Source organism: Ornithorhynchus anatinus, chromosome 6 (genome assembly GCF_004115215.2).
Source record: "Ornithorhynchus anatinus isolate Pmale09 chromosome 6, mOrnAna1.pri.v4, whole genome shotgun sequence".
Lineage (NCBI taxonomy): Eukaryota > Metazoa > Chordata > Mammalia > Monotremata > Ornithorhynchidae > Ornithorhynchus > Ornithorhynchus anatinus.
Window position 1 is genome coordinate 27,692,797 of NC_041733.1, and position 10,487 is coordinate 27,703,283.

Sequence of the window (10,487 nt, forward strand, 5' to 3'; positions counted from 1 at the left end):
GGATTAAGAATGTGAGTCCCATGTAGGACAGGGACTGTGTCCAACCTGATTAACTTGCATCTCTCCCAGTGCTAAGGACAGTGTTTGGCACTTAGTAAGCACTTAATAAATACCATAATTATTATTGTGGCTGAAAACACAGTCTATTCCATGCTGAAACCCCATCAAGATGGCAAGGCATCTTTTCTAGCCTTTTGCCCAGAGAAAGAGAGGAGGCCCTTCTTAAATTAGGCCAAATTGGCATCCAAGTTGCCACTCTAAACAAATACTGCCAGCACCCACTGCAGAGAAACCATTCTGGGCTGCTGACCAATGCTGGTCTTTAGTGTAGGTTGGGGAGGGGAGGAAGGAGTATCTTACCCATCAGCAAGACTTGGACTTGGTCTGTTTTTGCAGTGATGATGATGGTCTTCCCCGAACCATCCACATACTCTCAACTCGGAGCTAGAGTGAACACTGGAAATCTTGGCCATGTGAGTTTCCTCTTTTTTAATGCACTCACCTATCTGCTCTCTCATTCAAGCCAAGGCTGGCAGGGAGAATAGCACACAAGTGCAAATTGTGGACACAAGCATGCAGAGAAGGTACTGGAGGGCCGTGGGGCAACTTTTCATTTTGAAGGCAGGGGCATGTTTTGGGTGGAGCTTCCAAGGGGCAAAGAACTATAGTTACAGAACAAAGAATGAGAAGAAAGAGAGGAAAGGGAAAGAGATGGAAGAAAGAAGAATGTTACAGAATGTGACACTGGAGAGCACAGATCAGGTCTTTTATTCCTTTTGAACTCTCCCAAGTGCCCGGCGTAGTCTTTGGCCCTCAATAAATATGCAAATGAAAGAATTAATAAATACATGAACTTACTTCCCTTTCTCTCCATGCTTCTCTGCTGCCTGAGAACCCCTAAATTTCTCTGTGTTTAATTTACGGGCCGTTATAGGGGTGATAATCCCTAATCCCTAATGATCTGCCACAAACACTACATTAATATAGCGATGCAGACAATACACTTCAAGAGTACTTGGACTCCTTGGAGGCAGATGTTCTGAAAATAAAGAGATCAATGATGTAGAAATCCAAGTGGTTAATTTTAGTGGTGAATGAAGTGAGTCGTAATAGGTATATTGCACATAATAATGTAAGCCTCACTCTCTTTGGTTTTAGGTCTTCCCTGGTTGCTTCTGGGGCTGCTGGCCTTGGGGATCTCTGCTAACCTCCCCAGGAAACTATCTGCGGGCAAGAGTTTCTCTTTTGATGCAGTTGTGGTTTTGCAAGTCTGTCTCTTTAGGATTCTGAGACTGCAACCAGCTGTGGAATGTGATCAAGGTAAGAGGAGAGGTGAGTCTCATGCTCTTATTCAGTTTTTAGAAGTGGCATTACTCAGCTGAGGTTCCCAGTGTACTTTATGGTTGGAAAGAACACAGGCAAGTTTCTTGTTGCTGACTATTTTTCAATAATAGAACACAAGGTAAAAAGTTATTTGGCAAGGGGATGGAGAAAGAGAGAGAGAGCGAATGTGTGTGTGCACATGCATGCCCAGGTGTTAAAGACTAGTGGAGAACAGTGCACTTTCTTTGTTGGAGGATGTCTTCAAACTGACTCAAAGTTTGGATATTTGAGCACAATAGTCTCCAGGTCCTTTCCTCTTCTCTCTCTCTCTCTCTCTCTCCTCTGCTTAGTAGTGTTCAGTCGGTTGAGTTCCTTTGGACTTAAGCACAGTACTCTTTCTCAAAAGAACTGTTTCACAGGGTTCAAGCAAGATCATTTATGAGAGAGAGACAGACAGAGACATGCAGATCGGGTATAATTCTAGACCATATGCTTTGCTCCTGTCTATATTCCTTTGAAAATAAATTTGGCTCTCATCTCAGTGGCTGCTTGGACCCAGTAACTGCCAGTCCCAATGTCAGGCGAGAGCAAGAAACAGATCCTGTGTTCACAAAGGTGTAGGGGTGGGGATCAAGGGCTAATATGAAAAGAAGCAGTCTTGGAGGTTGGTTTTCAAGTGCTTTGGTTGGTTTCTCTGCCCTCTAAAAGCATAGTGCTTTAAAGTGCCTCCAACAATAAAACATTCTGGAAAATTAACACAAAATATAAAACCTCAAATTTTCATCAAGCTATTACTACTCTAATAGAGCTTATTTTTTCTATTTATGATTTTTTTTAAAAATTAGGAAACATGCTCAAAGAAGAAAAGCATAATTTCTTTGGGAATTTGAGCCAATTTTAGTATATTAAAGTATTATCTTGAGTCAGAAAGCTTTGAAAATCAAAACTTTTTTATTTAAGAAATTGGCTCCAATTCCATTGTGTTTTCTCTGGTAACGTTAATCACATTCTCAGGGTATAACTCTCTGATAGCCTGTAAGACAAGATTTGCTTAGACATATTGGTGAATGTGAAGTAGTCAATATCTAGAAACAACTCATCTTAGACTTGGAATCCCAGATTTAATCTGATTCATTTGCTGTCCTAAAAGTTTGCACCAAAATGTAGGGGAAAATGTAAGAACAATTCTAATGATTTAGAGGTTGGAAAGTCTTAAATGGAAAAGCAGTTGAGCAAATTTGTTTTTCAGGGACATCAAAACAAGAAAAAATGAGATGTGAATGAATATGATGTGTTTTGATTCATTAAACCTAAAGCACTATTCATTTAGGCCTTAACTAGCCAGTGAGAGAGATCTATTGTAAATTAATTAGGTGAAAAAGCCTACAGACAATGTAGTTAGTGGATGGATATAGATAACTTGAAAGTACCCTATTACTCTCTGGGAAGAGAAACTGTCTCCATTTCATATTAAATGTGGAGTTTATTATTAACATATACATGTCTAAAAGTCTTTTGAACCATTCACTGGAGGAAATGAGAGAAAACCTGGCTGGAAATATATTTCTAGCATCTATCACTAAGGATGAGGGAATTCAAGGGGTTATCTGGACCTTAAGGAGTTTCAGAATTGTGCTATGAGAAGACTGCTTCAGAAGGTTAGGTCTTCTCTGATACTATGAATCAGAAATAATGAAAGTACATTTTCTGTCTTTGTGAGTGATGGGATCCTGAGATGGAGAGGAAAGAGACAATAGAACTACCAAAATGGAAAAAGGTTAGTATTTTCCATATTCATTAATGGCTTACTTGAGTTGGGTTTGAAGATTTGTATGGGTGACATGAGTGGGTAAGAAGGGAAAAAAACATATCTTCTATTCTGCCCCAGAGATATAATCGCTTCTTAATCAAATTTCATAATTTTTATGGTATTTTGTTAAGTGCTTACCATGTGTCAAGCACCGTTCTAAGCCCTGGGGTAGATACAAGTTAATTAGACCAGATTCAGTCTCTGTCTGACATGGGTCTCTCATTTTAAGTAGGAGGGAAATCACCTACAAAGTCCCATTTCCCAATGCCTCCTTGCTTCATCACCTAAAACAGGTACCAAATCTTGAGAAGAGATGGGGCCCCAAACCCTTCTGGAGATCACTCCTGGTTTAAACTCTTATCTGATCTACCTCCAGTTTCAAATCCAGAATGCTATTCAAATCACTTGCCTATTTAGCTAGTCTATGTGTAGCTGTAACTAGATGCGTAGATATTTAGGTGTAGATGTAACAGAGTCGTGCTAGGGTTTTTTGCTGCCATCTAGTGACTGAACTTAGCCCCACCTGATTGTATATGTTGACCTAACCTTCCAACATCTGACTAATAACGCTGGTATTTGTTAAGCGCTTACTATGTGCAGAGCACTGTTCTGAGCGCTGGGGGAGATACAGGGTAATCAGGTTGTCCCACGTGAGGCTCACAGTCTTAATCCCCATTTTACAGATGAGGTAACTGAGGCAGAGAGAAGTTAAGTGACTTGCCCACAGTCACACAGCTGACAAGTGGCAGAGCCGGGAGTTGAACCCATGACCTCTAACTCCCAAGCCCGAGCTTTTCCACTGAGCCACGCTGCTTCTCTATTAGCATATCATCCCCTTGCTGGGGTCTCTGAGCAACAGAATAAGAGCTAACAATCTTCTTTATAAGATTGAAGCAAAGGAAGGTGGTCCTTAGCTCTGAGGGTGGCCCTGGGAAAAGAAAGACGGAGACTTTGTAGTGCCAGGAAAAGAAGTCACCTGAGTGAACTGAAACTAGTTAGATGAGACCCCACTGGAAGTTGCAAAGGCTGGATAAAATCCAGTAGAAGTTCTTGGTAGGGCATCCAAGTGGCATTACTGTAGTGTGATCTCTATCAAAGATCAACAGATTCCCCAAGAATAACTGAAGCACTGAATCCCAAGAATTAGTTTGAGTAATGAGGACCTGTCTATCTATAGTGGAGGGCTAGAACTACCTAAGGGGTTGTCACTGTTGGTGCTTCCACTGTACTTTATTTGCCTGTAAGGGTTCTATGTGTAGCCCTTCCATACTTTAACCTTTTTCCCTACTGATCTCCAGAGGGCTGCGGAGCAGATCTGAAAGAGGGATGTGTTTGAACTTGCAATGTTTCTAGGAATTCTGAACCCTAAATCTTGGCTAAAGTAGCTCCAGAGTCACTTTAGGAGTGCCTGGATCCCCTGTTAGTCTCTCCTGGGTCCTAATGACCCCTCGTTTTTCCCCTTCCAGGAACAGGCAGATTTGGGGATTCCTGCCTAGTGAACCCCAAATCCCTGCAACCTGATCGATCCCTCCCACCACCCCTTCTCCCTGAAAGCAAGGAGATCATTTAAATGAGAGAAGCAGCATAGTCTAGTGGGTGGAGCACAGGCGTGGGAGTCAGAAGGACCAAGGTTCTAATCCTGACTTTGCCACTATTCTGCTGTGTGTCTTTGGGCAAATCACTTCATTTTTCTGTGCCTCAATTCCCTCATCTGTAAAACAGGGATTAAGATTGTGAACCCTCTGTGGGACTGGACACACTGATTGGCTTGTGCTTAGAACAGTGCCTGGCACATAGTAAGTACTTAACAAATACCACAATTATTATTATTATCATTGCTATAATAATAATATGATGATGATGATTAGCCTAGCATCCCCTTCCCAGGACTGGCTACAGGAAGCTTGTGGAAAAAGTGTTCCCTTCCCCTCCTGCAACTTCCCAGGCCAGTCCCCGTATCCTCCTGATACCCAAGCTGCACCTCCAGTCTATCCTGACGGCAGACACCAAGGTTAGAGATCAGAGCAGGGGTGGGGAAGGGGTCTGTGAGGAGAAAATCTCATGCAAAGTAGTTTTCAGCATAGTTAAGCATAATTCCAGTCAAATTGCCTTTTCCTACCTCTAATATCCCCCCACCCCCACCCCAGACCCTCTTTACTTTCCTGGGGCTCACATGCCTCTGGCTGTTTCATCTCTTCTCTCAGGGCATCCCAGGTTCCAGCCTCACTTTTTCAATATGTCAGCATGATGTTGTCAGAGAGATATTTGCCAAACAAGCCACAGATTGGTCCAGGAGCATGTTTGATTGACAGATGCTGCCTGGGGGGCAGAGAGCCCTGTTTTTTACACTCCCAGTAATGGGAACTGATTCAGGGCAGGGGTGGGGAAGGGGTCTGTGAGGAGAAAATCTCATGCAAAGCCTCAGGCTTGGTGCTAGATGGGAGGGAAGGAGCATTTTAGGGAGTGGAGCTACTGCTCTTTACTCTCCACTCCATCTCTGTCTTAGAAATGTCAGTCCAAATACAGAGAATGTGAGCTTGAACCATCGGCCTGTGGCTTTTAGAGCTCTAGTGTCAACCCTGGTTGGAGTGCAAACTCACTCACAGCTGGAACTCCTGGGTTACTAAAAAAAAAAAAAACCCAACACAATTCTTGTTCTGAATTTGGCTTCCATTTGCACTAGGTGGTATTCAATATGTTCATTACTTGAAAAATGACATTTGTCTTTTTCTCTAAGCAACCCCTGGAAACTGGAATCAAAAATTTCTGTCAGACGTAAGAGGTAAGCTGCATATTGAACTACTTCTGTTGTGACTTTGAACCGACATCTCAGAGGTCTAGCTCAGTGTGATGGGTGTGTGTCTGTGGGAGGTGACCAGGAGTGAAAGAAAAATAAAAGTGTCACTTCATCGGAGGTTTTAGAGCTGGGCCCTTTAGGGGGCTTATCGCAGAGGCTAAAGTGATAGAAGCCATTTAGGAGGAGGAGAAAGAAATTCCCCTTTTCCTCAAGCACAAATTGAATCACTGAGGGGAGCAGAGGATCCTTCATAGAGAATGAGTTGTATTCCCTTTAGTACGTGCACATCTAAATCACCTTTCCATAGGAGATTATTTTAAAATCAAAATCAGAAGTGTGTTCCGCCCACTGAATCTGCTCTATTCTAGGCATCGATCACTGTGGGCACAGATGTCTTAGTTGCATGCCAAACTTTTCTGACGGATATGCCAGCCTCTGGCTGCAAGAGGATCTCTGATCCCCGCTTCCAGAATGGTGGGGGCACTTGGGAATTGGTGCTTGCACGGCCAGTGTCAGACTGCAGTGAGGATTTTTTTTCTGACCTTCCGCCTGCCTTCCCACCTCCCTTTGCTGCTCCCCATCAGCCCAACTCCTGATGGTGGCAGAAGTATTAGGGAACCGGGATTACAGAGCACACCTTCCATATTGTATTTGATGGTATATTGTAGTTTGATGCTATACTGTACTCTCCCAAGTGCTTAGTACAGTGCTTTGCACACAGTAAGCACTCAATAAATTCGATTACAACATCTACAGAGCAGAAGCCTCCAGGCAGCAAAATCAGAAGTAACAGAAGTGGCTGCATTACTGAAATCTTCCCTTACCCACCTTTCTTCCTCTTCCTTCTCTTCCTCGCCTCTCCTCCTGTCCCTCTAGATCCCGGCTGCTTCAGCCCAACTGTCTCCTGCTCTATTCATCTCATGGTCCTCGATGGCTCAAAAAGCTTAGCCTTTCCTCTCCTAAGAAGCTAACTTATTACAATTGCAGGGAGTGGCATTGTTGGGAAAAGTACAGTTTTCCACTTTGATAATGAATCCCCCTGCACATCCACATTTAAGGTCAGGGAAGAGGCAATTCCCAATCATGCCCCTGAAGACAAGGAGGATTTAGTTTGTAGCACATTGGCAGAATGGAGGAACTAAGTGTGACTCGTTGCACTGTGGGATTCTTTGGGGAATGGAGTAAAATACATAAAGTCAAGTCCAGTTGGGCAGAATTGACAAACCCCTAACATTACGGGGTCAAATAATGAGTTGAATAAGAAAAATCTATAAAAATCAAGAATCTTGGAAAGCAAATTCCAAAATATTTTGAAGTCTGCATTCTCTTACTCCCACTGGAAACATTTTTGAAGACTCATTCCTTTTGCCGTCAGAGAATAAATGCTCAATTTCACTGAAAGAATGTCCTCATCTGGTGTATATTCTAGCACACTGACATTTCTCTTTTCATTCACTCCTAAACCTATTCTCAGTAAAGACTGCCAACTGTGTCGTATTAGCAATGGTTGTGAAATGGACTATTTTCCACAGGAGGCTAAGATGAGACCAGAATCTGGAAAAAATCGTCAGTTAAAAAATTCAATTTGCAGTAGATTTATATGAATAATTCATGTGGTCTTACTTCATAACACAATAATTAAGGTACCATTGATTCATTATACAAAGTTTAAAGGATGCTTAATGATACCCCTTTTTCTGTGCATTTAAAATATAAATCAAAGGTATTATTAGGTATAATTTCACCTTACTGTATATTTCAAAGTCCACAGGATATTTTATTCTAATGCTCCTACTCTCAATTAAACCAAGAAATCAATCAATCAATGGTAATTATTGAGTGTTTACTGCTTGCAGAGCACTCTACTGTGTGGTTGGGTGAGTACAAAACAACAGAGTTGGTAGGTAGGTTCCCTGCCCACAAAAAGCTTACAGACTTGGTGGGGGACTGACAGAATGAGATAACTCTAATAAGTGACACCACAAATGATTTAAAACTTAGCATCTGTATTGTACAGTCTGCCGGGAAAAGTGCAAGATTAAAAAGTCAGATTCTAAGCTGCTAGGAAGGTATTAGCATTTTTTGTAAGAGGTTTTTGTCTTGGGGAGAAGGATGATCAGGTGGTTACTTGGTTTATTTAATGGAAAGATTTATAAGGGCACAAAAATGGTACTTTTTTTTCCCTGAAAAATCATTCCACTCCTCCCCCCTCTCCTCAAAAACTTCCATTGGTTGCCCATCCACTTGACATCAAGCAGAACCTTTTTAGCATTGGCTTTAAGGTAGGCAGTCAGCTTTCCCCCTCCTACCTAACTCATTCATATCCTACAACCAGCCTGCACACGGTACTCCTCTAACACTAACCTATTTACTGTGCCTCATATATCACCTCTCTTGCCATCGACCCCTCCTTACTTCATATCTGATCGACCACTGCTCTTCCTTTCTTTAAAACTCTACTGAAATCCTATCTCCTTCAAGAAGCCATCCCTGACTAACCCCTCATTTCCCCACCCTTGGCCTTCCTCTCTCTGTCAGCTAAACACCTTGATACCCCATTCCTAGCCCCACTGCACTTATGTACATATCCTTACACTCTTCTGCTTACTGTATCAGTAATTTATTTTAATATCGGTCTCCCCCATAAACTGTAAACTCCTAGAAGGCAGGGATCATGTCTACCAACTCTATTGTTTTGTACTCTCACCAGTGCTTAATACAGTGGTGTGCATACAGTAAGCACTCTGTAAATACCATTGATTGATTTCAGCCACTGTAAATTCCTGGGCTAAACCTGAATCTCTTGGATAAATATAACTTTGTGGTGTAAAGGAGACAAAAATTTTGAAGCTTTCTGACACATCTAAGTCTTATTATGTGGATATCATTAAATCATATATTATAACTTAGTTATATTAACATCTCCCTCCCCTCTAGACTATAAGCTCATTGTGGACAGGGAACGTATCTGCCAACTCTGTTGTAGTGTATTCATTTAATCGTATCTACTGAGCACTTACTGGGTGCAGACCACTATACTAAGTGCTTGGAAAGAACAATTCAGCAACAGAGACAATCCCTGGGCTTAGTCCAGTGCTGTACATGTGGTAAACACTCAATAAATACCACTGCTGCTGATTATCTACTCAAGACTATTAGTATGTAGCAACCATTAAGATGCAACGATCTAAAATAATAGTGGAAGGAAATCAAATCCCAGAATACATTCTACCTCACATGGAATAGTGTGTTTTACATTAACTCAGCATGTTAATTGAATACACCTGCTTATTGTTAATTTTAGATTATTAGTCTTGCTGATAATAAGGAGCCAGAGTCTTCTGGTACCTGAGAGCTCCTCCCAGGAGTACATTAGACAAATTAAGAAATTTTGTTAACCATTTCAGGTCTGTAGGTGTGCCCTCAGAGCACACAAGGATTTATTGAGTGCACTTTTGAGATAATTTCGCTTCCAAAGATTCCTAATTTTCTACCAGGGGATAGTTTATAGCCTGTGGGAATTTGGCTCATCCATACTAAGAAGAACAATAACTGTTCAGCACTCATCTTGGAAAAACTCAAAATGCGGTGTAGACATTATCTTGTTACTCAGCCACTTGTTATTGTCATATTCTTTGTTCTCTCTAGGTGGTAACAAAGCTGGACTGAGAATGCTGCTGTGTTAACACCTTTGGAGTCTGAGCAAGTTGTACTTGGAGAAGTAATGCTCACCTCGCACAGGCCAGGGGTGGAGAGGTGCCTTGCTACATTTTTTTTTGAGGGAGGCAGGTCTCTCAGGAGGACCATTTTAAACATGAATGGCAGCCCTGTGCCTCATGTCTGGGATTCCTCCCCAAAGGCAGGCCTGCCCTGGGGCTAGAGGGAAACAGCTGGGTTTAGTGGAAAGAACAACGGGCCTGGGAATCAGGGGACCTGGATTCTAATTCCAGCTCTGCCATTTGCCTACTGAGTAATTATGGGGAAGTCCCTTTTTTATGATACTTAAGCACTTACTATGTGCCAGGCACTGTCCTATGTGCTGTGGTAGATATAGCATAATCATATTAGACACAATCCAAGCCCCATATTGGGCTCACAGTCTGAATCCTCATTTTGCAAATGAGGTAACTGATTTCTCTGTGCCTCAATTTCCACATCTGTAAAATTACCACCCTCTTACTTAGACTGTGGGACAGGGACTCTGTCCAATCTACCCCAGTGCTTAGTCCAGTGCTAGGCACAGTAAAGACAGAACAAATACCAGTATTATTATCATTATTATTGAAGTGGGAGACAGCAGTAAGAGGCAGCAGTTTGAAGCTTTACTCTGACCCAGTGTTGTCTTCTGGGGAAAGCCCCTCCAACTCTAGAACAACCTCTGGAAATGGTGGCAAGGTTGAGCAGGTGGCATTGCTGTTCTGAGACGTCAGGTGGGGACTGTGCTTCTGTGGCTTGTTTTTTGGTCGGCTTAGGGCCCCTCTTGGCTTGAGGGAGTTGCTCCACTTACTCCTCATCCTGGCCTTGGGTGGCAGTATTATCTCCATTCTGCAGATGGGG

General features: G+C 42.3%; 1 long non-coding RNA gene across 2 annotated transcripts; it reads left to right on the forward strand.

Annotated features, from left to right (window-relative positions):
- The first annotated feature begins 393 nt into the window (after positions 1–393).
- On the forward strand, positions 394–10,078 carry LOC120638468. 2 transcript variants are annotated; one of them, XR_005660141.1, is made up of 5 exons: positions 394–473; positions 1,159–1,332; positions 3,044–3,100; positions 5,871–5,915; positions 9,579–10,078. It is a non-coding gene; the product is annotated as an uncharacterized LOC120638468 (long non-coding RNA). The 2 variants fall into 2 exon arrangements; XR_005660142.1 differs by having other exon boundaries at positions 1,159–1,320.
- The last annotated feature ends 409 nt before the right edge of the window (positions 10,079–10,487 follow it).